Genomic DNA, 27,409 nt, shown 5'->3' with positions numbered 1-27,409 from the left:
TATTTCCATTGCCCTAGTCCCAATTTAACCATGTTGTCTGCACCTCCTCACACACTTCAATCCCCACCAGCCCCCTACACACACGCACACACACTGCCAGCAGCCATCATTCCATCCTGTATGTTCAGCTGGCCTGTCAAGTCCCCATCCAGCCAAGTGCCCGCCCATCTGTTGAACCTAAGACAGCGTGCAAATCTCAACCAGGGAGGAAATGTTCTATCAAATGATGAACTGAATCTGCATGCAAACAGTGGTTTTCAGGGGCCTCTGGGATCCAGAGCCTCAGGGCGTGCTGCAATGCATGTACGTGAAGCTCCCTGCAATGCAAACTAACACTAAAGCAAGATACAGTCTTGGCCTTGGTTAATAAACCATTCACTTTCTTTCAGCTTAATGTATTGCTATTTACATTTTCATTTTTAAGTACCCTTTTTATGGTAATTTTTTTAAATTACTAACAAGGGCTAATCCATGTTGTTCCTGTGTGCACTCAGAAAATATCTTCAGCTGCAGGATTGTTTGTTTTTTTGAAGGAACTGTATCTGTTGTGTTTCTTAAAAGTAAACTTCAATCACACAGACTCAAGCTTTGTAAGGACACAGGAATAATGAATTTCTTCACAGTCACAACTCACTTTGTTGGCCAAAAACAGTCTTTCAGGTATCCACGGGCCTTGAAATACCATTTAGCATACATTTTAAATTGGTAAATAAAGGTTGACAGAAATAATAAGTTACGGACATTTTTAATCAAACCCTTGCTGAGGATTTGGTGTAAATTTTGCTTGTCTTCATTAAGCAGCCCCATTCTATAACTAAATGTCTTTTAGTGGTGTCAGGTGGGAAAGGTAAGCAGTCACCTAGCCAGGGGCATACATCTGATCAACAGGTAACTGCAGGCCTGAGGCTATTAATCTGTGTGAACTCTGGCTCCCTGCTTAGACTCACTGCAGTTAAGCTAACACTCACCTATTATCCTATTTGTTTGCTGTAGTGATCGTGTATGCAAGGGGAAGTCTGCAAATAGACATTTTATGGCTCAAACATGTTGTAACTCACTATAAAGTTGCACCCTTTTATCATACAAACCCTGTAATAGTCACTTACTATGTGTGTTAAATAATGTAAGACCATTGCAATTACATTGGATGCCGATGTGAGATATTAAGATGGGCCGTGAATGGAGATTAAGGAGGTTATTGTTCCTTCCTGCAGCATTATGCTGGAGGCTAACAGCAGGACCTGGTCACGCACGCCGAAAAATCCTGATGTGAGAGTGTGCGAGTGAGGATGCTGAGGGGCGTAGCAGCGTTGTGCACCTCATGGTCAGCGCTCAGGAATTAAGATGCATGCCTCTCATTGCCTGGGAGCGAGTAACGCGAGAAAACTGTTCCCATCCTCCTTTCCTTCGCAGAAAGAAAAAAAAAAACCCAAAACGCATGGAGGTGCGCTTGTTCCAGGAGAGAAGTAAACCTCCTCCCGGTGTGTTCATATTCAAAAAGGCATCGGTGTGAGGTTGCCAGTTTGGAGCTTGTTTTCCCCTTAAATTGGATCCTTCAAGCTGTGACTGGGCTGATTTGCTCGCGTTTCGGTCTCCGTGGAGCTGCTGCCACATTCCGCACGGAAATAACGAGACTCCACTCGCAGCCCGGGCTTCACTTTAAGTGAGTATCAAAACGCAACGCATGCTTTTAACCATATAGCTCACGCTGGTGTCACCTTATTTTCTAATTATAGCTTTTAATCTCAGTGCCTTAAACAGAGGAGCGCACACGGAGGCTTAAAGTCTTAAAGTGCTGCTGACCAGGTGTTGCACTGTAACTTGTAACTTAACACTATAAGTGCAAAGAAATCTGCACAAATATGAATACTTAGTGGCTAAAGCAGCAGCACTCTTTTGTTATCTTAGAAATTGGTTTTGATGTTTAAATCACACCTGCAGATTTAATAGTTATCAGTATTGTAATTCATTTCACAATTCATACCTCTGCTTTTCAGGCCTGAAATGAGCATGTTTGTGCATATTTCTCTATATATTTTTAAAACCTTTGTTAATCAGACACCACCCCTTACCGTAGTGTCACATTGAGAAACAGCAACTTCTTCTTTTTGAGGACTGATTTTAATATCTTGGCTCTAGATTCTGTGGCGGGGGCTGCTCTCTAACTCTTGCACTGCTCAGCTTTCTGACTTCAAAAATACTATATACCACTATCCACTTTGTTCAGCTGTGGACTGAGCTTGAGCAACTGTTGAATATACAGCAGATGTGCAGAGGAGAGATATCTGTGCACATTACACTCAGCGTGTTTGGTGTCCTGGAAGCAGCCTCATTAAGTAAAACAACAATTGCCTCTGACAGAAATCCTTTTAATTTGTTGTAAACATTAATCACTCTGTGTTTCACTGCCAGTGTAATATCCCAGTGTGAGTAAACCCCAGGTTTATGGGTTATGAGTTTTGAAATGATCCCCTTTGGTGTGTATTTTTTATGAGATGTCACCTCATTTACTAATGAAGGTGTCTGCGACACACTGGTTAATTTTCAACTGAAACCTCTCCTTGCCATTATAAATAAGCAAGTAGAATACATTAGCTGAGGTTCCTCATCACATCTCCAACCAGATTGGATGGCGTGACCTTGGGGGACTTCGCTGCAGTATTTAGAGAGTAGGTTGGCAGAGATGGAGATGGGGTGCGGTGGTGGCATCCATTATCAAGGAACCCATTTACATCTGGAAATTGTAGTTGCCGTAAGCAATTGCCATTTGTTATTTTATAAAAGGTAGAGGAGCTATTTTGAGAGAAATGTGTATCATCCTGATAATACGCACATCAGTCAGTCTTCAGTGCAGGCTTTCTGTATACATTATAATTTAAAGCATCTGTGTGATTCCTCTGAACAGAAGTCCTTTATGGGCTCCTTTTAACAATAGAACACGGAAGAAGCAGTAAGTCACTGTGAATCATGGCAACTCTCACCAGCTGCCAGCCAGATGAAGGTGTGCTGCAAGGAAAAGTCTGATGAAACTGCAGTCGCAGTTGTGCTGCTCTTTCCACTTCAAAGCCCGCCACGCCGAACAGAAACATATCGTTCCACAAGGGCGCCTAACATCTCATTCAAAGTTTGTGCAAGTTTCTCTAACGATCCAACTTGCAGATTTGAGATCTCTCCTGCGAGGTATTTCCTGCAGTCTTTAGCTGCCGTGGCGTGAAGGCCAAGTTAAGCCCGCGCAGGCTTTACTGTAATCAGTTATTCAGCTCTGGCATTCAGACTCCCAGCTCCAGACAGAGGAATCCCCGTGGCTCACCACAGACCCAATCAGACCCTTTTAAGAGCAAGGTCTGGGACCAAGACTGTAGCAGCAACCGCAGAAATGTTTTCCTATCCCTTGGGTGGTGGTCTGCATGTGTCTGCAGCATGTACAAGTATATTTCACTAATAGTTAGTGTCTTTTGTTCCGGTCTCTCGGCTCGGTCACAGACAGTCTTATTCCTTCAAACTATTCCCCTTGGACTTCTCCCTGCCTTTTTTATTTGCCCTCTGTTTCCACTTAACAGTCCTGGCTATTTTCCAAGAAACACCTCAGCACCATTCTATTTTCTTTGTCCTTTTTTTTCAAGCATGAGCAGTCTTCTTATGCTCTGGGCACACGTGGAGAATGCATGGCATTTACCGTATGTGAGCATTTACGAAACAACATCTTACAGGATCTTGGCTACATTTTTACCCTCTTGCGAGGTTATCGCTGATGATAATTGACTATTTAAACATGACTGCCTCGGCAACAAAGAAAGGCATCCTGTGATTGCTGTCTTAATCTTTCCCCAGCACAATCAGCGATGTCGAGTCTGGAGACCACGCATCACTCCTGCAATTAGGCTTGTCAAATTACTGCGTGGCTTTTATCTGCAACTGCTTGTTTGATAATGCTTATTGGCAGGTGCCTTTGGAGGAGCAGAAGAAGGGAATCCACAGCTGGTGCATTTCAAGAGGGATGGATGCATTATGTAAAACCCTACTGTGCTGTGCAGCAGATGTTTCTTCCTTCTGATGGCTACCTCAGCTTCATAACTATATATCTCTATATCACAACATCCTCAGGAGTCTTCCTCTTTAGAAAAAAAAAGCCATTTTGATAGACAAACGCGCCATCATTGGCTTTCATCATTTTGTTGTCAAACTGAGCCAGAGATTGTCCCCTCGCTGTCCTAATCGTTTTCAGGTACAATCAGTTAGGCTAAGAGTGTGTACCACTTCCTCTGCGCAGTTTACCTAAGTGTCACCATCAATGTGAAGCATCTTCTGTACCTTTTATTCTCCTTGTATTCATGTTGACAGGACTGCAGCGTCTACGACCTTGCCTTCATTCTTTACTCAAATAGAGACTCGCCTGGACAATATGTATGCTGTACATCAGCTCTCACTCTGCAAGGCTTTGCTCAGGATTAGCTTTAATTCCTGCATGTTTTTTGTTTTTTGTTGCTTTGCTTGTCTTCAGTGGGGTATTATTTGGCAAATGAAAAGATTAAATTATTATAAAAAGAAAAATTATTTTGTCAGCTGGCTTGTCATGCGTCCTTTCTGTGGGTTTGTTTGAAGGAAAGGCTAATTGTTATGCCTCGGAGGTCCATTGTTAATTAGAAGTTATCTCGGGCAGCCCTCACATGGTCACCGCTCTAATTGGCAGTCAAAGCTGTGTACCACCTGGCCTAGCCTTTAACTCACCAGGTGCTCCCGGCAAAACCGTCAGCCTTGGCATTATGTGGGTATGGCCTCTTAAAAGAAGACAGATAGAGAAAGAGTGAGAGAGGGAGAAGTAGGACAGAAGAGGAAAAGACACTGAAGTGTGCCGCCAACTTTGCTAAAATGGTGGAACTGCAAAGCAGCAGTAAAAGGCTATTTCATGCTACATAGCTAAACAAGCCTTTTGAAGCTGGCATGAAAAAAAAAGGTACAAAAATATTAGTGTAATATTTTGATACACACATCATCATACATCACACCTCTTTGTTTCAGATTCCTAATACCGCAGGGGCTGTGAGGTGACAACACATCAACATTCCACACAGCCTGTGCAGGTTGGTTTCCCTGTGTTTTGTGGGGGAAAATTAAGGATGATTGGACAATCATGATTAAGTCTGTTTTGCTGTTAATGGAGAAAGATGAATGTTAAAATGGATTTAAGCAAAAGCTTTTTGCCCTGAAACAGAATCCACGTCCAAGTCTTTCATTCAGTGCAGTTGAGCTAGAAATGGTGGAGAAAGAGCAGAGATTTAATCAAGAGATAGTGCAGCTGCTTTTCACAATGAATTGGAAACTCATGCCGGGAAGTCACAGAGTAACCTGAATACTGTCAGATTCCTCTGCATGTACATGATTGAGAGTTATGTCTCCGTTATTGGAGAAAATTCACCCATGACCCCCCATAAATCTTTAGTAACTGGTCCAAGACCATAGGAATCATAATGTTTTGTCCTTTCAGAAGGCCAGACAGGTGTACCCTGCGTATGACACAAACAAACCTCTGATAAAACGTGCCTTGCATCGCTGTGCTCTGGGGGACAAAGACCTTTTGTCTTTTTGCATCACAAAGTCAATAGGGTTGTTTTGTCTTTCTGCTTCGGCCTCTAAAGTTCACACTAATTCCCAAATGTGTCATCCCTTTGTTCTCTGATCACAGCGGGGATTTGAAATGTAAAGCGGATTTAGACAATGTACTATATCTTTAAGGTTAGAGTAGAGAGAATTGCTTTAAAATGCTTTGTGTGGTGTTAGCAGCCCTCGGCTGAATATGTTAAGTTTGTACAGGATAGCAGAGGATGATCTGGATCTGTGTGATTTGTTGGTTTTGCAGTTTATTTTTCCAGGAACTGTTTAGGTCCATGTGTTAAGAACCAGCATCGGACCACACAGGCCAGCCTCCCCACATTCATCAAAGAGCCTTGGCCGCCCATGGCCCTGTCACTGGTTCACTGTTTTTCTTTCCTTGGACTTGGACTTGGACTGTTTTGGAGATGCTCTTACCGAGTCGTCTAGCCATCACAATTTGGCCCTTGTCAGATTCAATGATATCCTTACGCTTGGCCATATTCTTGCTTCTAACAAATCATCTATGAGGACAAAATGTTCACTTGCTGCCTAATATATCCCAACCACTGGCAGGTACCATGGTAACGAAATAATCTGTGTTATTCACCTTACCTGTCAGTGGTCATATGTTTGATTGGTATATGTACTGTACAGTATGCAATACATTACCCAAGATACCATCAGCATATACTGCTCGTGTTTAATCAGAAATTCAGCAGAAACATCAATAAGTAATAACTAAGTTGCAAATATGAACAATATACTGAAACAGACAGGCCACAAAGAATAACAAAAATAGCAGATTACTCTTTTATCCAGACTAACCATAATAAACAGGCCTATCACTGCTGTAATTACTGACAGTAGAATCATTACTTTCCCTAATGCTCCACTGCTACCATCGTTAATAACAGTTCATTAATTAAACATACTATGGAAAACAGCTGCTCTGTTTTGTGAAAAAGACTTCTCCTTGGCTGGACCCACGGAGCTACAGAGTGTAGCTTAATTTTGCTCTGGAGGTCAGTCCATGAATAATGAGCAGGGGAAATGTAAATACTCCTCTTTGCAGCTTAGAGTACCTGAGACAAGCCAAATTTGAGATTTAGACACATAATGAGCTTCTTATTTTAATACAAACAGGAGTTGACTGAAAAACTGCCTTTAATGCTGTGTCAAAAAAAAGTAATAAAGCTGAGGTATCGTAAATGTAGCTTTAAACGGTGCCACAGCTGGGCTCCCTGAAGTCTTGTTGTCACCATGAGGTTGCAGGGTTTTGTACTATCGTGCCTCTACAGAGTACCAAAACCAAACCTTTGCTCACAAAACATATCTGGCCACCCACACTAAAGCTGGAGATGCTGCACAGAAGTGTTGAGCGGATGTATAAACTGTTCATCAAGAAGTAGCTCCAAAACATTTATGTCATTAATGTTCACATTGCTGTGGGCATTAAAAAACAAATATACTGTGTTACTTAGCAGTGGTGGAAGATGTACTCTTTTACTTCAGTAGAAGTGGCACCACAGTGTAGAAATACCCTGTTACAAATAAAATGCTTTTAAAACTTTTGAAAAAATAGAAGCATCAAAATATACCAAAAGTAAAAGTACTCATTATGCAGAATAGCCCAGAATGTTTATTGTATATCACTTTAATGTTGCAGCTGGTGGGGCAAATTTCAAATACTTTATATACTGCTGGGTAATTTGTGGATTCTCCCTAGGATAAAAGTCTTCTTAACAAATATTAATACCACATAATTCATTTGTTGATTTAATTTTGCATTATTATATATCTGAATCTGTAAAGTAACTAGCAGCTAGTAGTGGAGTGAAAAGTACAATATTTGTCTGTGGATTGTAGTGGAGTAAACGCATAAAGTAGAAGAAAATGGAAAAATAAAGTAGAAGAACCTCAAAATATTACTTAAATACAGTACTTGAGTATGTATGCAAATTCACCACTGTTAATTAATAACCTTATAAGTAATTCAAAGTAATGATAACTTTGGGAAGAGTCCTGCTAGCTGTTTCCCCTATCCTCCAGTCTTTATGCAAGTCTAGGCTGACCACGTCCTGACTAAACCAGCATGCAGGGGAAACCTTGGCATATTTAGGCCCCGAGCACGAAATGTGTGAGGTCCCTATTGGAACTGAAGGAATTCATTCTTTCTTTCTTTCTTCTGCAAACTAAACATGCTTGAAAACTCACCAAACTTTGCACATAAATTAGGCGGGGCAAACATTTTTGTATTTTATGGGTTTCGCGCATGGGCGTGGCAAAATGGCTTTTGGCACATGTATCATGTCCAGATGTACAAAAAATCCTCTTGGCCATTGCCTAAACCCAACAGGAAGTCAGCCATTTTGGATTTAATGGTAATTTTTGGCGATTTACACACTATGTACTTTAACGAACTCCTCCTAGGGAATTTGTCCGATCAACGTCAAACTTTCGCTGTGCAGTCTAAACCCATTGACGATTAAAAGATTTACAAATGGTTATTACCAGTCGACCAGTTTGCCTGTGGCGTGCTGTCAAAAAAACGATGATTCGCAATGAAAGAGAAAGTTGTTGTAACTTCAGTATACATGCTCATATCTGCACCAAATTTGATGTATAATAATTGTCCAACCCTGAACGCATCCACATGCCAACGTTCACTCAAAATCATAGCGTCACCTGCTGGCAACAGAAAATGACACGTATTGCGCTATGATTGGCTACTCCTAGCAGGTTGGCCATAACTTCAAAACTGATGAAGCCATGTTGTAAAACATGACACAGTTGGAGATGGCGTGGCGTCAAAAATTGATGATTAGCCATGAAACAGAAAGTTGTTGTAACTTTACATCTGCACCAAACTTTACATGGTTGACAAGAGTCTGGCACATGTACGTGCCAATATTCAGTTAAAATCATAGCACCACCAATTGGCAACTGGAAGTAAGCTCTGTCTGACGCTCATCGTGCAATTTAAATCAATTTTCACAATGTGTTTCACACTTGACGGACTCAGACATAACATATAGATACTGGGTGCTCTCTATTGCAACATTGGGGACACAGGAATTGATGTTTAAGTCCTCCGTGCAATGTTCGCAGTTCGCGTGCAATTCAGAGCCGCACCAGAAGAGCTGCGGAATATATGGCGCGACCTCGTCACACCCCAGCGCGCTACACGTTTGAAGGCCCGTCCATCGCTGCTTGCAGCTTTAATATCACCTTACATACACTTATCTTATATATATGTTCACACTAAGGCAGTTGTTTGCATTGAGAAGGTATTATTCCTAATAATACTGAGAATTAATCATCGCTCAGAAGTACTTAAAATTGTCAAATTACTGTATGCATTTAACAGTGTTTCTGTCTAGCTTTGCCAAAACTTCCAAAGAAAGTCCTTAAAACACATCAGAATGGGCGCTGGTCTTCATCGGAGCACCACACACACATGCTAGTTGGCTTCTGTAATGGTTATGAATAATTACTGTCTTCAGTAATTCTGTAATCAGTATTGGAAGTACATCTGGCTGGTGTCTGTGTGGATATAACATGGATATCAGAAGTCTACAGGCTCTGTCTAATTTTCCATTTTTTATTGCCTTGAAGGCTGAAATGAAAACCTATTAAATCAAACTTGATTTCTTCTATTTTCATTTGGATATACTGAAGTAATGAGCAAAAGGTAAAAGTGAAAGCCAGCTAATTTCTGACAATGTATTAAAAATGGAAAATGACAACTGCTGGCTATGTAATAGTGAACACTGTACTTTTGCTTTGATAACAACCGTGACCTTTTTGGATACGTTTCTACCAAGTGAATCTCGAATTTAACCCCCATTCCTGTGACTGAAAGGAGTTTCTCTGTGCACACTTCTCTTTGGATCAATCCACAGAATTTGTAGAAATGTTTAAGATCCTGTCGCAGCCGGTGGTTGATTCGGCTGTGTGCTTTGGTTTGCTGTCAAGCTGAAAGATGGAACTCTTTGACTTAAGCATTGTGTTTTTGTTCTAGATGGCAGCAGATATTTTCCACAAGAAAAATCTTGGTATTGGAACCATTTATCTTCCCCTCTGTCCTGACCAGGGCCCCCATCCAGCCTTGTAGCATGATGCAGCACCAGTGCACTTAAAGAATACCTGAGTCATTTACAGTTTTTGATTGATTACTGGTGACCTGAGTTTACTCACCCCCCAATCATTTTGCAATGCATGCGTTTTTAGAATGTCTATAAGTAGCATGTAATCATTCAGTTGTTTGCCCACCCATTTATTCATTCACTTTTCCATAAGTGCGTCCCAAGTTGTCATTAGGAGACATTGAAATGTCTACAAATGACACACTGAATCAGAATCATTCACTTATCTCCTCTTTGCAACACTACTGAACTGTGTAGAGTGAATGGTGTCTGTGGCATTGTGTGTTCTTAATTTTTCATTTTTTTTAAAAACAGTGCCTAACCTAGAGCAGCTTCATGGAAGAATACAAGCCCTAGGGCTTAACACTGTATTTATCTCAAAATATGGATTTGAGAGAGGGAAATTTTCAAAATGCAAAAGCCCCAGTTTTAATTGGGACTTACGCATTTAAACAAGTTACCATTGCCTCAACAACCTGTAACAAGTGAAAGTTTAAATGTGTTGAACTTCTCATCTCACTCTGGTTAAGAAAATTAAAAAATATTGCTTGAAGCACATCATATAATTTGAGTCCACAGCTGTGAAGTGTCTGACTGACTATAGCACAGAGCTGTCAACAGTATTATTAGTTGTTGTCCGTCTCATAGCAAAACATTTTCAGATGAGACCTAGCAGCAGTTGTCAATAAATATTCAAATTAAACACCAATTTCAATGTGATTACTATATTTAAATATTATTGTATCTAAATGTATTCATGTAGAAACAAGATAAATTTGCCATTATCACTGGTGCAAGATGTATTTTGTGTAATACTATGTAGACAACTAATACAAGCTTGGATTGTTATAGAATAAAAGCAGTACAATAAAAATATTTTAAGATAGAAAATAATCATAATTTGAATCGCCATATTGGCTCCTTATCAAATCTTTTGGAAAATAAGAACGAAAAGACCTCGAAATTCCAGTTTCGTCCCACCCTAAGCCTTTCCACATCAATTGGAGACACTGAGTGCATCTTCCTGCATAATTAAGATGAACTGGGTGTTATTTTTAGGGGAAAGTGGTGTCTGACTTGCCACCTGACCGCACAGCCCAGAAACCTTGCAAACATGCAAATGAGCTGTTACAGTTACAGAGCGGGAAGACTCAAGCGCACAGTACGTACTGCAGTTGTTTCTGTTGCTGTTGGCTTCTTTCTGCACAATGATTCATCTCAGAGGACCCTCTTGATCTTGGCAAGATCCTGCTCCTTTATTACCTCCAGGCTGTGATTACACTTTTCATTGTGTTTCAGGCTGTGTTAACGGACTTGGAAATCTTCTTATGTCCCTCTCCCTAATCTCAGCCTTTTAAAAAATACCATATTTAAGATGTGTGGAGCCCTAGTTTTAATTAAAAGCATCTATGGCCAATGGTTTATATTATGAGCGACAAAATACCAGTAACAAATGTAGATAAAATGAAGAAAGAGGTGACGAAAGATATAGAAGTAAATTACATGGGGTACTGTGGGGTATCTGGATGAAAAAGATGAAAATTATTTCTTATTACCCGGATACCTAATGAATATTCAAAGTGGTAAATACATGGCTGGATCAGTCTGTTACACAGTGTCTACAAAGTGTGCATAGCTAAAGTTAAAATAGTAAAAGTAGCTTCAGTGTCTTCACTGAATGCATTCAGGCACAGTATTGAGTGTAGATCACCCGCGTTTTTGCAGCACTCAATCACTATAGTTAAGCACTTAAATCGGAAGTGAAAAGAAAGTACACTTGATGTTTTGTTTTCGCACATTTGGCACGCAAGCCATTACGCAGCCTTTGTGTAGACAGCTGTCTACAAGCGTATCTGTTCCGTCAGAACCATGTGAGACGGACAACAGAAAAACGCAGCTGAAAAGCCACTTGTGTTGACAAGCCTTCAGGGGGTCCTGGACCAAAAGTTTACGCCATTAAAAGGGAGAATGGCATCTCTGTCATTGCCACTCTGGGTCCGGGGCACTTGGTATAACTATGTACCACTGCAATCCCGGCCTGGAAACCATTCGCCCAACGGCGTTATGCTTTATGGCACCACATCACACACCAACAAGACTAGCTATTCCAAGCTAGCTCAGTATTCTCAGTATTTCATGGTAGAGGCTACAAAGAGACAGAAGAAGACGTTATCGGGGGGAAGCAAGGAGGAGAAAAAGAGAGAGTGACTGAGTAAGAGACCGGACGAGAGTAAATATCGTTTTTGGCTTTTTCTCGTTGCCGTGAGATAAAAGAGCTGAAAAGATGCAGGACAGATGCCAAGCTGGCCTTCTTGCGGTTGGACTAGTAAGTAGTAACTTACATTTAATTGGCTGTGTTAGCATAGTTGTTGACTTGCTATTTGTTTCTCATAATGTAATCTTAACGTATGCATGTGTACAGCTGTCCTGATAGTCTGTTTTTCCTGAGATTAATGAATGTAGGACATTTGATTGAAGTACTTTCATTATTTTAACTTAAGTCCTACAAACAACAACAACTGTACAACATGTACTCTTAACAATTTCCATGCTAATGCACAGTAGGCGGTATAAAGGCAAGATGTTAACATGCGGATAATACTGTTAGAAGAAATATACTTTCCTCTGTAAAACTTGCATCCAGTGAGTGAAGAGTTGAATTTGCAGCCGGCTGCGTTACGCCACCTTTGATTCACTGTTGTGCTGGACTCACCCACTGAGCTTCACAGCGTGGCAGACCTCATCTCATTTCTTACAAATGGAAGCACAAACTAGGGCCTGTGTGCCTTTCAAACTGTGTAGTTTTCATTTTCATTGATCAAACAGCCAAATGTGTCTGTGAAGCTCGTGTCACAGACGCTGCTATCAGAGCTGAGCTGCAGAAAAGAAGAGTGAAGGAAAACGAAACAGACAGATCCTCACCTGTAGTTAATCAAATGACCTTAGTTCTTGGGGGGAAAAAAAGAATTAAAGTTTCTTCTCTGTTGGAGCCAGTAAAGATGTGAATCACACCTAACTTTCTCATCATCCAGGTAAACACATACAATCTTTTTGCCAGGTTAGGCCTAGCCATCTCATAGGGGCTAGTAATAAGCTTAAAGTCCATCGGTATTGAATTTTTCCTTATCTTCAGTGACTAGTGATCTCCTGTATCCTCCATGACAATTTCACTTCACTACATACACGTTTAAATTTTAAAAAATTGAATTGCCATTGCCTTCTGAGTGCATGAAAAGTGGAGATTTTGTAGTTATCCAACCAGAGGGAATGTGATGAAAGTAAGCAAAATGAAAATCACTAGTCAGTCGAGCTTCTCCTGACTGCGAATGCTCTCCCATTTGACCTGAGGGTGAGTATCTGTTTCATGATACATAATAATAACTGTGACAATGAATATATTGACAGTGATGGAATCAGTCCTGCATCGACATGCAGAGGATGTATAGGGATGAAAAGAATGCCATTCGTTTATTTTATTACAGCATAAATGGTGCTGAAAAGTGTTGCATGTTTGCCATTCATATGATTGTGGATAAATAAGAGTTTATCTATCAGCACCTTCTGCTCTGACCATGTTTGTTAAATCTAAAATCCCCACATTCGATTAATCTCTTTTCTGTATACGACTCTGAAGTTGCTGACTGTAATCTTTCCAATCAAAACACTGTACTTACTAGACCAAAACGATGCCGTCCTCACCAGAAAAACAAGAGCATTGGTCATTTGTTCAAATTCCTACAACCACCTACGTTATAAGCATCAAACTGCACTCTTAGTAGTTTGACAAAACAATTCCAACTCCAATTTCACAGATACATTCAGCAACAACATTCTGACAACTGGGGCTATTAAAACATAAGGCTGGCATTACTCTAAATCTTTGTTATTGTCAACAATTCCCTTGAAAAGACTAAAACCAACAATGTGTTAGTCTCTCAATACTTTCATGCATGCCTTTTGTACTCAGCCCCAAACCAACTGATTCCTACTTAAGACGTAAATCTTTTAAGACAAGTCACATATATATAGAAAAGGCTAAGTAATTTCCTAAGACTCACATATACATATATATGCGGGGCTGATTTAAAATAAACTAAAGTGTGTGTGTGTGTGTGTGTGTGTGTGTGTGTGTGTGTGTGTTCATGATAATGAAGGAACATGTGAAGGAACACAGTGCAAAGGTGTGGCTCAGTGATGTGTTGTTAATATTTTCAGGACACCAATAGAGCTCTGTGGCAGAGGAATAAGATATGAGGCTTTGGATACACACACACACACACACACACACACACACACACACACACACCTTGCAGGATCAATTCAGTAAACTGTGGGAACAATATAGAATGTCCTATGTACAAGATTAATAAAATCGTAATGTTTGCTGTACTAGCTTAGGAAACCGTCTGTCATAAGCGGTCTATTTTTTTAAATGCATAAGAGCACAATTAAAAACATACATATCAGGTGTTGCCAATTAGTCTAATCAGCACCGAGGGGTCGGATGTTGAGGCAAGAGCAAGAAATGTTAATCAAGACTAAACCTCTTTATGTCTGATTTCAGAGAAGGCTCAATATGGCACCTAAACTAAAATCATACTAATTGATTAATTTACATGGCCAAAAAATAAATTACTTCTACATTTTCTCATTAATGCAGACTGTATAACTAATGAGCAGTGTTTACATCCATCAGAATCTCTCAAATATTCCTGTCGCGGCTGCCCACAAGGCCAGTGTTAACAGCACAAGGAGACAACACTGTTTTGATCCTTTGTTTTCACACACATGAGGCATGAACCCCTAATATTGTACCGTGATCAAAGCCTGTCAAAGGCTCCGTGTTGCCTTTGACTACTTATTGATCAGTGGTGTGGGGACCACTCGAATGTGCATGGCCGCACATCAGAGTGGTTTAAAGTGTTGTGTTGTGTATACTGGTGGCAGCATTGTGTCAAATTAGCAAGTCAAATTAACCCCGTGTTTAATCTGCAGAACCCAGTTTATTCAACTTTATAGAATACAAAATCAGGCTGATTTTATAATACAAAATCACAGTAGACATCATTGTGGTTAATATTTTAGGAGGACAGGATTCCTGACAAGTGCCTAAAACACAGAGGAGGTACACATTTCATGTGAGACTGCTATACACCAGCATGCACAACAAAAAAAAATCCAGTGCCTTTTGGAGCTGTATTAAAAGCTAATGCGAGTGGAAAGGTAAGCAGAGAGGTAAACTATTCTTCAAAAAACTGGAGAGCAGACTCAGAGGGATCCTGTTGGAACCTTCACAGCCCTCCAAAAAGCCTTTGAAGCGCCCTAAAAGCACCCTACTTGTTTAGCGTGAACTGAGGGATACGTTAACTCAGAATACATGAGCTCCAGGAAGCTATGGCTTGCCAAACAGAGATTGCTTAAAGAAAATGGAAAAATACATTTCCTGCTAAATATTAAAACTGTCTTCTCGAGAGGATAAGACCTGCCTTTGACTCTGTGTTGCTGAAAGAAATCCCCAGAAATTCCCCCTGTTAGCTCAAAGGTAGATTATGTAAGATTTATGTAAAATAGCACCCCCTGCAGGCAAGGCAAAGAGTGACGAATCAAAAGAAGGACGGCCTCCCATTCTGTGTTACATTTATCGAGAACACGCGACGCAGGAGGCAAAATGAATTTTCCCCCAAACTCAAGTCCTTGGCTGAAAATCACACTCACTCACTCTGGTGTTACAAAGATACAGTATGATCCTGCCACTATAGCTATACCTTTACCATATAAACATATTGCTGTCTGTTAAAAGGTCGACATCTTGGTCAATAACCCGTTCTCACTCCCACGTCGTCACATATAATATAAAGTCAATATTTTATCCATAACTATGTTTTCAGTGGTGTATAAAGAGCCTACATAATAAACAGTTGTGTTTTTATTACCTTAGAATGAGCCATCTACATACACTGTGGCTCCTCTTACATGGATGTCCGCATGTTGCACCGCTATGTTTCCGCAGTAACTTAAATACTTTTTGTTTGAATACTTATGAAAAAGAACAAAAAGAATAGGTCGGTGACTAATGGTGAATTCATGTGGTGTCGGAATATTTAGTGTGGTGGAGAGTGAACTAGACACTGCCTCCAGGATTTCACGACGTTGCTATCGCAACTATTAACACAAATTCAAAAAATCCCTGTGAATTCAGCCCAGCTTGCAATTGGCCAATCACAGAAACTTTTCTGCAAATTTGACCTATCATTCCTGCAAAACGTTGTCATACGTCAGCTTGTCACTTACTCGTTTACAAGACGCAGCAGACGTGTGATACCAAGTCTCACATTTGCCAACAAAATTTTTTTTTTTAAAGGTATGTGCAAAACAGTATGAGTGACACAGGCTGTTGCATATCAGTCAATTACAAGCGTTAGGGTTAGGGATTAGACCCGCGAAATCCTAGAGGGACTGGATAATGATTCAACTATAATTCTAACGTTAAAGAAATCACAATCCCACAATTTCATGCAAAAAACACCTCAAAGCATTGCACCTTCACTGCAATTTTTTACAAAAGCTGCTGCTAAATGAGGCATTTTAGGCCGCAACAATCACAAAAGTGGTCCTTGAAATCCTGGACGGACTGACTAGATGTCTGTGTGTTGTTTATACGCTCTGATAATGCTTATCCAACACATCTTTGTAGTAGCATCCATGTTGATTCCACATTCCAACTTAGGAGCACATGAACACACACTGATGTCGGAAGAACGACTGCACAATTCGGGAAATGCGACCATCCAAGGAGCACATGAATGCACCGTGAGTTGCTGGTTGCAATTTGCAAACCTGACCAGTAAATTCCACTAAAACTTACACACTTAACCTACATTTGACTTATTTTTCTTTTTACATGAAAAATGACTTCAATCAACTACTTGATTAATTGACTTATCGTTTCAGCTTGTATACACTGTTGGGAAGTTTACTTTATAACTAAACATCATATTTTAACTCTTCATATGTTTTGTGTGAAAAATCTGTAAAACAACTAGTAAATAAATGTAGTTAAGCAACAATATATCAGAACAACTGAACAAGTACCTCACATTTGTACTTAGGTACAGTACTTAAGTAAATATACTTAGTTACCGTCCCCCACTGTTCACAGGAATATTGTTTTACTTCTGGGGCTGAAGGCAAAAGCATAATAAAGCTGTCACATGCAGTCAACTGCAACATTCTGGCTGTAGTTGTTCAATTGTCGCTAATGTAATGAAGAACATGACAGACATTTCAAGTTCCAGTTCAGATCATGTTTTTTTTTGTTTGTTTGTTTTTATGTAAGCCTATGAGTACAGAAATAGAACCGTGACCACATGCTGGTTGTTTCTCTGACCATTTTCATGCTGCTGCCACAGCTAAATTGTGTGACATGTCCACATAATCTGGTTACTCTGGAAATGTGCTTATTTGTCCATTTGATAAGACATAGAAATTACAAAAGCTGTGGTATAGTTATTATAAATAACAGACAAACATGTGATTTATTTAATAATTTGCTTGTTTGTTTGTTTGTTGACTTTTACTTATCATGTTCGGATAGCATTGATTTTACTGTCTGCCTGCCTGTCGGCTGTTTGGTATTGACGAATGAATTTTGATGTCGACGTAGTCTGGAGCTATTTAGAGAGTTTTTCATTAACAATGCCTTACAATGCCATTTATTGTTAACAGTTTGAATTTAATTCATTCAGTATATTTCACAATTATTAACATCTGCATTGTGAGCTTTAATCAGCATACAATACAAACAGCCTGAGTAAAAAGTACACTGTATCACCATAAAGCTCTGTCGCTCGTACTGAGCACTTTGATGTTTTAGAGGACAAGAAAAAAAAACAGAATCCAAGCCATTTATAGAAAGAAGACATTTAAATATTACTTAGACAAAGCCAAGTAACACGAAAATACTCGCTATTCATCATGAATAATTTTGTTAGCCAAAGTCATGGGACATTTGTGTAATAAGAGAAATGAGTGTATAAGGCAGAAATGTGTAAAAAGCACACTGGTCTTCAACACATGCAACATTTAGATGTCTGGCCTTTTAGTTATCAGCAAAGTCCTGATCCCACATTTTATGAGACGTGTGTCTGGCAAAAAAGAGCTCTGGAGAAATCAAAAGGGTGAAAATGTATCCTGTATCCTCCGCGTACACTCCCATGGCTCAGCCATGAAAAGTGTTCTGTTTGCACATTTTCTTGTGCTACAGAATGAAATAGATTTTTTTTTAAACTTTTGGTTTGACATTTATGTAAAGTACTCTGAGTGGGGCTTTCAAGAAAGTTAGGTGAAAGGAGAAAAGTGTAGGCAGAAATACTAATCCACTCCACATGGGCTGAAGTGGCTCGCTGGCAAATAATTTTGTGGCACTTGCTGATCATTCTTCATCTGTATGATAAGATGTCCTTAGTATCAGAATTGGTGTCACATCAGCGCTCTTTAGGTTTTTGAATGTAGGCTGTGTTTTCACTCAAATCAGTTACTTATCGACGCCAAAGCTACACTGTCCATTAATGGGGTTGGGGTTCCATAGCATTTTATTGAACATGAAGCCATTAACAGCACCCAACACATATTCCTGCCAATGGTTCCACACTGTTCCACCGATCTACAGATAGCAATGCTGCAATGTCCAAACAAAGACAGTGAAGAAAACGACTGCAAGCTAGTAAAAATGGTTGTAAACAATGCAATGTTTTCTGACGTGTGTCAGAAAACATTTGTTTACAAGAAAACGCCACAGGGCACCTTTTAAGGTGTAAATGACTAGGTTAAAATCTAGTCAGGGACCTTTGCTGTCATACTCCTCTTTCCCCTCGTTTCCTGTCTGCCTCCCTACTATCATCTATCTAATAAAAGTATGCCTCCAAAAAATATAAAGATTCAATTCAGATCAGTATTTCATTGGCTGAGAAGGTTAAACCACTTGTGTTTCTAGACAAATAGTAGATTTCTTTCTTCTTTCAACCATAACCCTATTTTCAATTCAATTCAATTTTATTTATATAACGCCAAATCACAACAACAGTTATCTCACAGCGCTTTTCAGAAAAGAGCAGGTCTAGACCGTACTCTATGATGTTATTTACAGAAGCCCTAGGCGACAGAGGTAAGGAAAAACTTCCTTTTAAGAGGCAGAAACCTCAAGCAGAACCATGGCTCAGGGTGGGCGGCCATCTCCCTCGACCGGTTGGGGGTGAGAGAGAGGGAGGGAGGGAGGGAGAGAGAGAGAGAGAGAGAGAGAGAGAGAGAGAGGCAGCCTATACAATATACACACAGAGGTACAGCACAAGACTACGGGAAAGGGAAGAAATCAAGTTAGTAACATGAAATGTTCGATGAGGTTGCATACAGAGGGACAGAAAGAGGAGGAGAGAGGAGCTCAGTGCATCATGGGAAATCCCTCGGCAGTCTAGGCCTATAGCAGCATAACTAAGGGTTAGATCCGGACTCACCTGAGCCAGCCCTAACTATAAGCTTTATCAAAGAGGAAAGTCTTAAGCCTACTCTTAAATGTGGAGATGGTGTCTGCCTCCTGAACCCAAACTGGAACCTGGTTCCACAGGAGAGGAGCTTGATAGCTGAACGCTCTGGCTCCTAGTCTACTTTTGGAGACTCTAACCACAAGTAACCCTGCATTCTGGGAGCGCAGTGCTCTGGTGGGGTAGTAAGGTACTATGAGCTCTTTAAGATAAGATGGTGCCTGACCATGAAGAGCTTTGACGGTGAGAAAAAGGATTTCCATTTTTTTTGCGTCTGTAAGGCTAATTAGTACAATGGTTTTTTTTAAAATTGGTGTAGTATTGAGGGAGCGTGCTTCAGTTGACTGCACAAAAACTGGGATGTAACGTAATCCTTGCGGGCAGAAAGTGCTTGTTTTTGCCACTGACCAAATGTTTTCCCAATTACTCACACAGACACAAAAACATGGTTCAGATTGAAAAATACTAGTGCTGGGCAAATTTTTATTCGCAATTAATCTCATGATTTTCTTGTGATTAATCGCGATTAATCACATTGTTTTGCGAAAAATTTAATAATGAATTCTAAAGTAGTGTATTGCGCACTTTTAATTTAAATGTACTGTTATTTACACAAAAGTGCAATAACAACTTTACACAGTAGCAATAAAATATTTCTTGTAAATCTCAACTTAAACATTAATGTAATCAAATCAAATATTAAACCAAAGCTATTTGCCACTGCCAGGGCATTAAAACAAGTTACCATCAGAGTCCAGTATTCTTGTTTTTTTTCTGAACAGGTAACAGCAGAAACATTTTTCTTTTATCAGGGAGCAGCATAAACAGTCTATGTTCAGTAGCAAGGTGAAGTGGTGGAGCACAAGGTGTACCGACAAGCAGCTGCGTTCCCGTGAAACTATCGCGGTTGTACTCGCTCACTCACACGTCCGCCAGCTGTTGAAGTTCAATTGTCTTGAACATTTTGTACGCAACGTGCAGCACAAATCATTGGAAGAGAGACTGATCCCCGCTGTTTGTGAGTTTCCAGATTCTATTACTGTTTACTAAATAGGACATCAACAGGAGGGAATTCACATGGCAGAGCATCCCCGCAAAACTAGATGAAGGCCTATCAGGTAAAGTTATGTAACGTTAGCCTATAATTTAACTTAAGTTAAATAGACTACAGCTGTGTAGCGCACAGAAGCCGTTGCCGTGGTTACTCGCAGAGCACTTTGTTACTTCTCCCATGCATCCAAGTAATCTGCCGAAGCCTCCCTCCACTGCTTGTTTGGGTGTCTGATTTGCAGGCTGATCAACATCCCACCCCTCCTGTGACCCATGGTTTGACTGCATGTGTATTCAGAGCCAGTGAGCAAACAAAATAATTTTTTTTTTTTTTTAAACTGCGTTAACGTTCCCAGCCCTCAAAAATACCAAACTTAGCCTTTAGTGTTCACAACCTTTATCTACACCCTGGAAATGAAACAGCATAAGATATTAAATGTTGATTAAAATGATCTCATTTAGATCTGCAACGATTTGTTTTTAATTGATTTGTTTTGATTGACAGCACTACTGGGGTCAGCAGAACCTGGTTAGTGGCAGAGGATCCTTTATTTTTCTATTTATTCCCTGAACACGGCTCCATTTCTGCCAGACGTGTTGTAGCCATCCTTGTGATGTGACAACACATTTGCTTGACAAGTCATGATAGACAGCAGTGCAGGCAATTACCTGGAAATTGCAGTCACTATCCTACTGATCAGTGCCATAATTCCCAGGAACTCGTCCCCAAAGCAGGTGGAGAAACAAAACCAGAACCCATGAAAGTGACTACACATTATGTTACAAAAATGGAACTGAAGGAATCAGTGTATTGGAACAAAATAAAAGGTGCAGGAAACTGAGCTTTGTAATGTAAACTGCTTTGTAAACAGAGACATAAAACATTTTGAGTGTGCCATCTCTATCAAGTTCTTCAGCAGATATACCCAAACACAGCATTGGATTAGTGGGAATCAGTGTGATCATTGTAATTTCTAATCCACTGACGTGGCTTTCTAATGGGTTCATGTAATTGATGGAAATGTCTTAAAGGATGAACCAACTAAAAAAAACATCTTTCACAGGACTTCCTCTTTTTTGTTTTTCCTTGACCGCACCATGCTGTAAAAGAAAATTCCTTTAGTATTTGTATCTGATATTTATGTGAGCAGATGTATGTGTAGAGAGTTTATGTTGAAAAACATTTCAACATTAAAAAAAAGAATAAAGTCGCATTGATGTCCTTATACATTCAAACACCAAGGAGGAATCTGGTTGTGATTAGAATGGAATGCTTACTCTAATTAAGATAATCAAGTCTAAATGATAATGTTGCAGTCAGGGTCTTTCCTTTATCAGGTTATCATTGATTATTTGTATATATTAAATCCACACAGTGACTGTAGAGCAGTGGTGCATTTTTCTTGGTCCATTGCAAGCTCTCTCTAAACCCCCTTCAGGCTCATACCCTGGTGTATTACACCATCACCTAGCTGCTCCGCTGTTCTTCCTCCCATTTAGATGACTGTGATAGCACTGTAAGGACCATTTCTTTTTCTCCCTGTGCCTTTAACAGCACACTGCTGCCATATAGGGGAATAAGCCGTGGGCAATGCAGGTAGATGCCCCTGCGGTGTCCTGCATTACAGACTATCTTGCCCACAGGCCACGGTCGGTACTATTCCAGGGGCCACCTTATGGCGCCGTCCTGTTATCTCTCATTTGTCTTCTTATCTCCGATTTGAGCTTAACGTCGGCCTACCTTTAAGGCAGACTCTGATGAAACCTCAGTAACAGGATTTACCATTGATGAGAACAAGGATAACTTTAGGAAATGTCTGTGTAGATTTAAAATAGCCATCCAGGTAGTAAAATGTCAAACAGTTGAAAACAATCCAGTGGACTGGTAATTAAATGGTTGAATGGCTTCCTAAAGTCTGCTGTCAGGTGGGATTCCTCTGCATTTGTCTCTGTGGGGGCATCACGCCTCCTGATAAATGAGGACATGTTTGAGGAACAAGTCACTTTATAGAGATCAAGTGACTTCCTCCACAAATATTTGATTTGGTGTCTTTAGAATATCACTGAAGCAGTGATGTTACAGCATGCACTGAGACAGCTCATGTCACAACTCCATCTTAGTGTACATACATATTTACAAAGGATTGCAGGCCTTTTGTTGAGTCACTTAATAATAAAATTGCATTCATCCTTATTTACTAAAGGAGCACACAGGTTTTGCGCCAGGTAAAATGCAAGAAACGCGCCACTGCAAACTGTGGTGTTCAGAGGCAGAAAATATGAAAGGTGGTGTTGGAAATGTATCCAAAAAGCCGCTGCACCTTATTGTATCACTGCAGGCTGATCACCGTGGCGGGGGAAACTGAGTCTGCCGCAGGTGTAAAATCTGCAGCACTGTTGTATCGGACGCACATGGAGAGAGAAAATAATAGGTTGAAATAGAGAGAGAGAGAGAGAGAGAGAGAGAGAGAGAGAGAGAGAGAGAGAGAGAGAGAGAGAGAGATAATGTCTGAATTGTCTGATAATGAAAATACTTTTCACATAGTGAAAGCAGTAAAGAAATCAAATTAAGCACGTAAGCAAAAGAATATCATGCAGTTAGTTCAGCAGCAAACAAGACAAAAGGGCAGCAATGCTATTTTTTAATCGTTCTGCATATCTTTATTCAACCAATATTCAAAGTTCAGGAGCAGTTTCTTTTGTGATGTGACATGAGCAACATGTGTTGCAGCATCATGTCTTATTTTGCTGCAATTTATGCAAATCAGATTAACTGCGGCTGGGCTCATTTGCATCTTTAGTCTTTAGTCTAGTAAATACCCTGCGAAACTGAAAAATTGCTGTCTGACTTTAAGGGCTAGTATTTAAAGGATCATTCTGCAGCCCAGCTTCAGCATGCACCGAAGACCACGCAAACCCACAGCAGGGGCGTCATCAACTGGCAGACACCAAATGCCTCTGGACACATCTGGACAGACCAACAACCAATCAGAGGAGATAAAACACGTGCAGTAGCACTGAGGGCCATGTACAGGTGCTTAGTCTGTTTTCAAGCAGGAGAAAAATGGTGGCCAGGTCACAAACGTTCTCAAATTACAGCTAAACAGTACACTTAAATGGGAAATTAGCAAGGCAGTAAACAGTATCTTGAGTCATATTTGATGAGCACTGCCTAGTTTGACAGTTTGATCTGAGTTTCATGAGCCTAGTGCATTGCGCCTGACGGACCTGCGTCTGGACCTACAACCAATCAGAGCAGTGAAAACGTGTGATCTGTGACTTTTCAAATCTGGACCAGTGAAGCTCATCTGTCAGTCATCCTCAACGGGTGTTGCCCTAACTATGCATGTTTTTTTTTGTGTGTGTGGGGTGGGTATTTTCAGAGAGGCCAGAATACTGCAGGCAGAATCATCATTTTTATTGTGTCCATTTCAGATGTGTCAGGGGTTTGCATTTGAGTACAAAATACCTGAAGAAGCTTTGTACATTTCATATGTGTAAGCACAAAATTAGGCTGTAGTGATGATGTGGGAGCTTGTGTAGCTTGGAGAAACATCTTGTACCTTTTATCCGCACCTTTTATCAACAATTGTTGATGTCATGAGGTTATTGGTTATTGATAACTGAATATGTGAAAAAAATAAAGCTCTATCCTCTGCGAGAGAAGCAATACCTTAAATTCTAAGCAATCTTCTAGATTAATAAATACAGTCTCAACCAATCACACCACTGGTCTCAAAGTTCTGAAACAGCTGTGCCAATCACAGTGACGCATGACAACAACAACTCAACAGACAGAAAAAAAACGTCTTCTCCAGACAACCATACTGCTGTCTAGAAGGTGCAGGACGATGTGAACACTCAGCTCAGAACACTCAGAAATATGCAGCCAGAGTCAGATGGTGTGGGGGTTTTTTAAAAGTGAAATAGAAACAAAATTTTTTTAAGTAGTTTGGTAAAGCAGTTTACATAATCGCATTCATTTGACGCTAATTCTTCTGTACTTCACGTTGTAAATGACTACATCATATCTTAAATGTAATCCAGAAGCATTTGCATGGTAATGCATATCAACTGCTGAATACTACATTATTATTTTTTTAGGTTGGAAAGGAGGCTGTGATGCTCTTTGGCACAAAACCTGCAGAATACAGAGTCATACTGTGTGGTTATTTTGTAGCAGCCTGGTGTCATGTGCACATGATTTATTCCAGGTAAACACGTTAAACAGCCGTGCGTAGCGGCACCGGGCTCAAATCGGAGGCTGCAGATTTGTTAACAAGTCCTGCTGCCTTCAGAAGGCTGCAGGGATTTAATCAACTGAAGGACAAATTTTTTTCACTTTTCAAAAAAAAAGTATAAACGGCTGTGGACAACACATACTGTAAGAATCACCAATTCATTTATAGAGCAGGGCATATTGATTTACAGGTGTTATTTTTTTGATGCTGATTTAAACCCATCTACCAGGTGGAGAGTTTTTGGTTAAAATTGTGTATTTACATGTTAAGTGATATTGTATTATTGCTACACATTTGTTCCAAGTATTTTATTTGTTCTTGTGGACAAAATCATCAGGTTTGGCAGCAGATTGGCCAGAAACAGATGTGGTTCTGAGACGTCTATTCTCAGTCAAGTGGGTGGATTTTTTATTTCATCAAGTCTATTGTTGGAGCAGCCAATAACAACACGGCCTAAGGAAGACGACTAAATGGACAAAATGTTGTTGAGTTTTCTAGATTATAACTTTTTTTTAGATTGTAACCTTAATTTTAATGGCATTTGACAAATGGTCTGGTCATATGTCTTGGTCAAAAAGTGATTAAAAAAACTGAAATCCTTTACATACATTACACTGCAATAATAGCAGATTGTTAACTCCTGCCTCTATAGAGGGGGATTAGATGCAAGACTTTGCTGTGATTTGAAGTGGTCGATTAACATGTCTGATATTGGTTGCAGTGTTTATTAGACCCTAACTATTTTTATTACTGACTGACACGGACAGATTCCACCACTTACTGACCCCCACTACTGTCATCATGCTGGCACTAAAACAAACTAGCTGTTGGTGGACTTTTGACACAGCCAGAAATCCATCCAATAGTCCACATGGCGGCCCTGTCTCGACTATTTGGGGGGGAGGTGGGGTTCACGTTATTAACAACCTGCAGTGGTCCGATAACACTGTGGCAATAGATTAGACAGGGCAGAGCTGGCTGTTCTTCCTGAGGAGGTCCAGGTTATTTAAAGCAGCCTGTCTTAATCCCACACACTGTAACTGAAAAGTTTGCCAAAAAAAGCCATCTGTTCCCTGCACTCTTGAATGTATAAAGTTGTGAAACTTTTTAAAAAGTTGCTGAGGTCCCTTGATGTAGTTGAATGGGAATATAAAAAGGAGGGCACAAATTATTAAATAATTATTATTATTATTATATATAAATTATTATTTGAACGTGATTTCTCAAGACATGTAGTATATATTTATATATATTTATTAAGTCCATTAATGGGAGCAAGGACTATTTATAACACAGAAAGAAAACATTTCCTCCTACAAAACCCTCTACACTGTCTCCCACATCCCTCCCTCCTCTGTGTGTGAAATTTTCATAACCGAGATTAGTTAGCAGCAGAGACCCGTACGAGTTCTGCGACTGTTGTTGCATTTGCATTTTTGGCTCAAGAGCTTTTTCCTGGGGCCACACATACCGCTGGACTTCATTCATTGTTGGCGAGTTCGACCAAAACTGAAATCTTCTGGCCTTTACTTGATACAGGCTACTACTTGGGCATATTTTAGAGAGAAGCCTAACCATTTTTGTATGTACTCCAACTTGCCATGTCAAACTGCTGTCACCATTAATGCAAACTCAATTCCTCCTTATCCTCCCATTAAAAGCTGTTCAGCTGGCAGAACATCATCATGTATCAAGGTGGTGGAACGACCGGCTCACAGACTGATACAGACATCCCTAGAACCCTATCTTTATTCTGCTCTGCCATCCCTGAGGTTAGGCTTTGGGTGCGTTTAGGCAACAAAAACTCTTTGGTTGAATTTTTAAGGAAAAAAACAGGCTCATGGTTTATCTTTATTGAGTGTTGCTAGGTGACAAAACAAATCGTTGTCTTCTGAGTTGAAGTTAAACTCTTTCTACCATCCACCCGCTTCTTTTTTGTTCCACTGTAAGGACATCACACCACTTCTTGCTGTGCCATGGTACTGAACATTAACATAGGTTCTTTTAAGTTTCAACAAACAACCAATGCTGTCGCGCTCTGGAGAGGACAGTGTGGTTTTCATGTTCTCCTTGACAGGAGTGGATTTTTTCCAAATGCAGAAGTGGATCTGGAGCAAGATCAGAGACAGACTGAACTGCTCAGTGAATCTGACTGACACCGATAGAAATCCTTCTGTACAGCAAAAAAAATAAAAATCTGCCTTGTTGATGTCCTGTAGTGACAGTGAGATCTGCCATCGCTCCTGATGTCTGAATAAAGATTGTCAGAAATTAAACAAAGAGAGCATCCTCCTGCCGTGCAGTTGAATAGGACCGCTTGCACTTGGAAACGGTTCTGTTTGAAACATGTTTCCTAGTTGTGTGCTAAATCTCTGAAATCCTTGAAGGATTCTTCCACAAAGCTATTTTGTTGCCATGTGCAGTCAGCCTTCTGTATACATGTTGCATTGTCCCCTGATCTCCTCTTGTGGCTCATGTTTTCACATCTACTATATATAAAGCGGAAAATGTATCCCTCTGGTGTAAAACTGCTATTAAAAAAAACCTTCTATGATCAAATACACTGAACATAAAGAATCATCAGCATCATGGTAGACATATTTATGTTGACAAAAATGCAAATAGGCTAGTTCATTTCATTCGAGGCTTCCCACGTCTTCCCCAGTGCGGATGATTAATGGGACAGACATTGCCTTTTGGATGGAGGACTTTGTTGACAAAACACATTAATACTAAGTCCTGTTTTACATTCTCTTCCTGGCTGCATCTAGCTATCAGTGGAAGTGCAGGAAAAACATTTGTCTGCATGCAAAATGGCCTCATCAAAAAATAGAGGTAAAAATAT

At 40.1% G+C, this 27,409-nt stretch overlaps 1 protein-coding gene across 1 annotated transcript in view; it reads left to right on the top strand.

The window, feature by feature from the left end:
* The first annotated feature begins 1,430 nt into the window (after positions 1-1,430).
* The window catches only part of LOC123976449 (CMP-N-acetylneuraminate-beta-galactosamide-alpha-2,3-sialyltransferase 1-like), a 60,430-nt gene continuing 34,451 nt past the window's right edge, over positions 1,431-27,409 (top strand). The window contains exons 1-2 of the mRNA XM_046058642.1: positions 1,431-1,663; positions 5,020-5,081. The gene's annotated coding sequence lies outside the window, so the exon portion shown is untranslated. The remainder of the gene's footprint in view (positions 1,664-5,019; positions 5,082-27,409) is intronic.

The sequence above is a fragment of the Micropterus dolomieu genome, linkage group LG09 (genome assembly GCF_021292245.1).
Source record: "Micropterus dolomieu isolate WLL.071019.BEF.003 ecotype Adirondacks linkage group LG09, ASM2129224v1, whole genome shotgun sequence".
Taxonomy (NCBI): domain Eukaryota; kingdom Metazoa; phylum Chordata; class Actinopteri; order Centrarchiformes; family Centrarchidae; genus Micropterus; species Micropterus dolomieu.
Note: the sequence above shows the minus strand (reverse complement) of the source record. Positions and strands in the feature narration are given on the sequence as shown.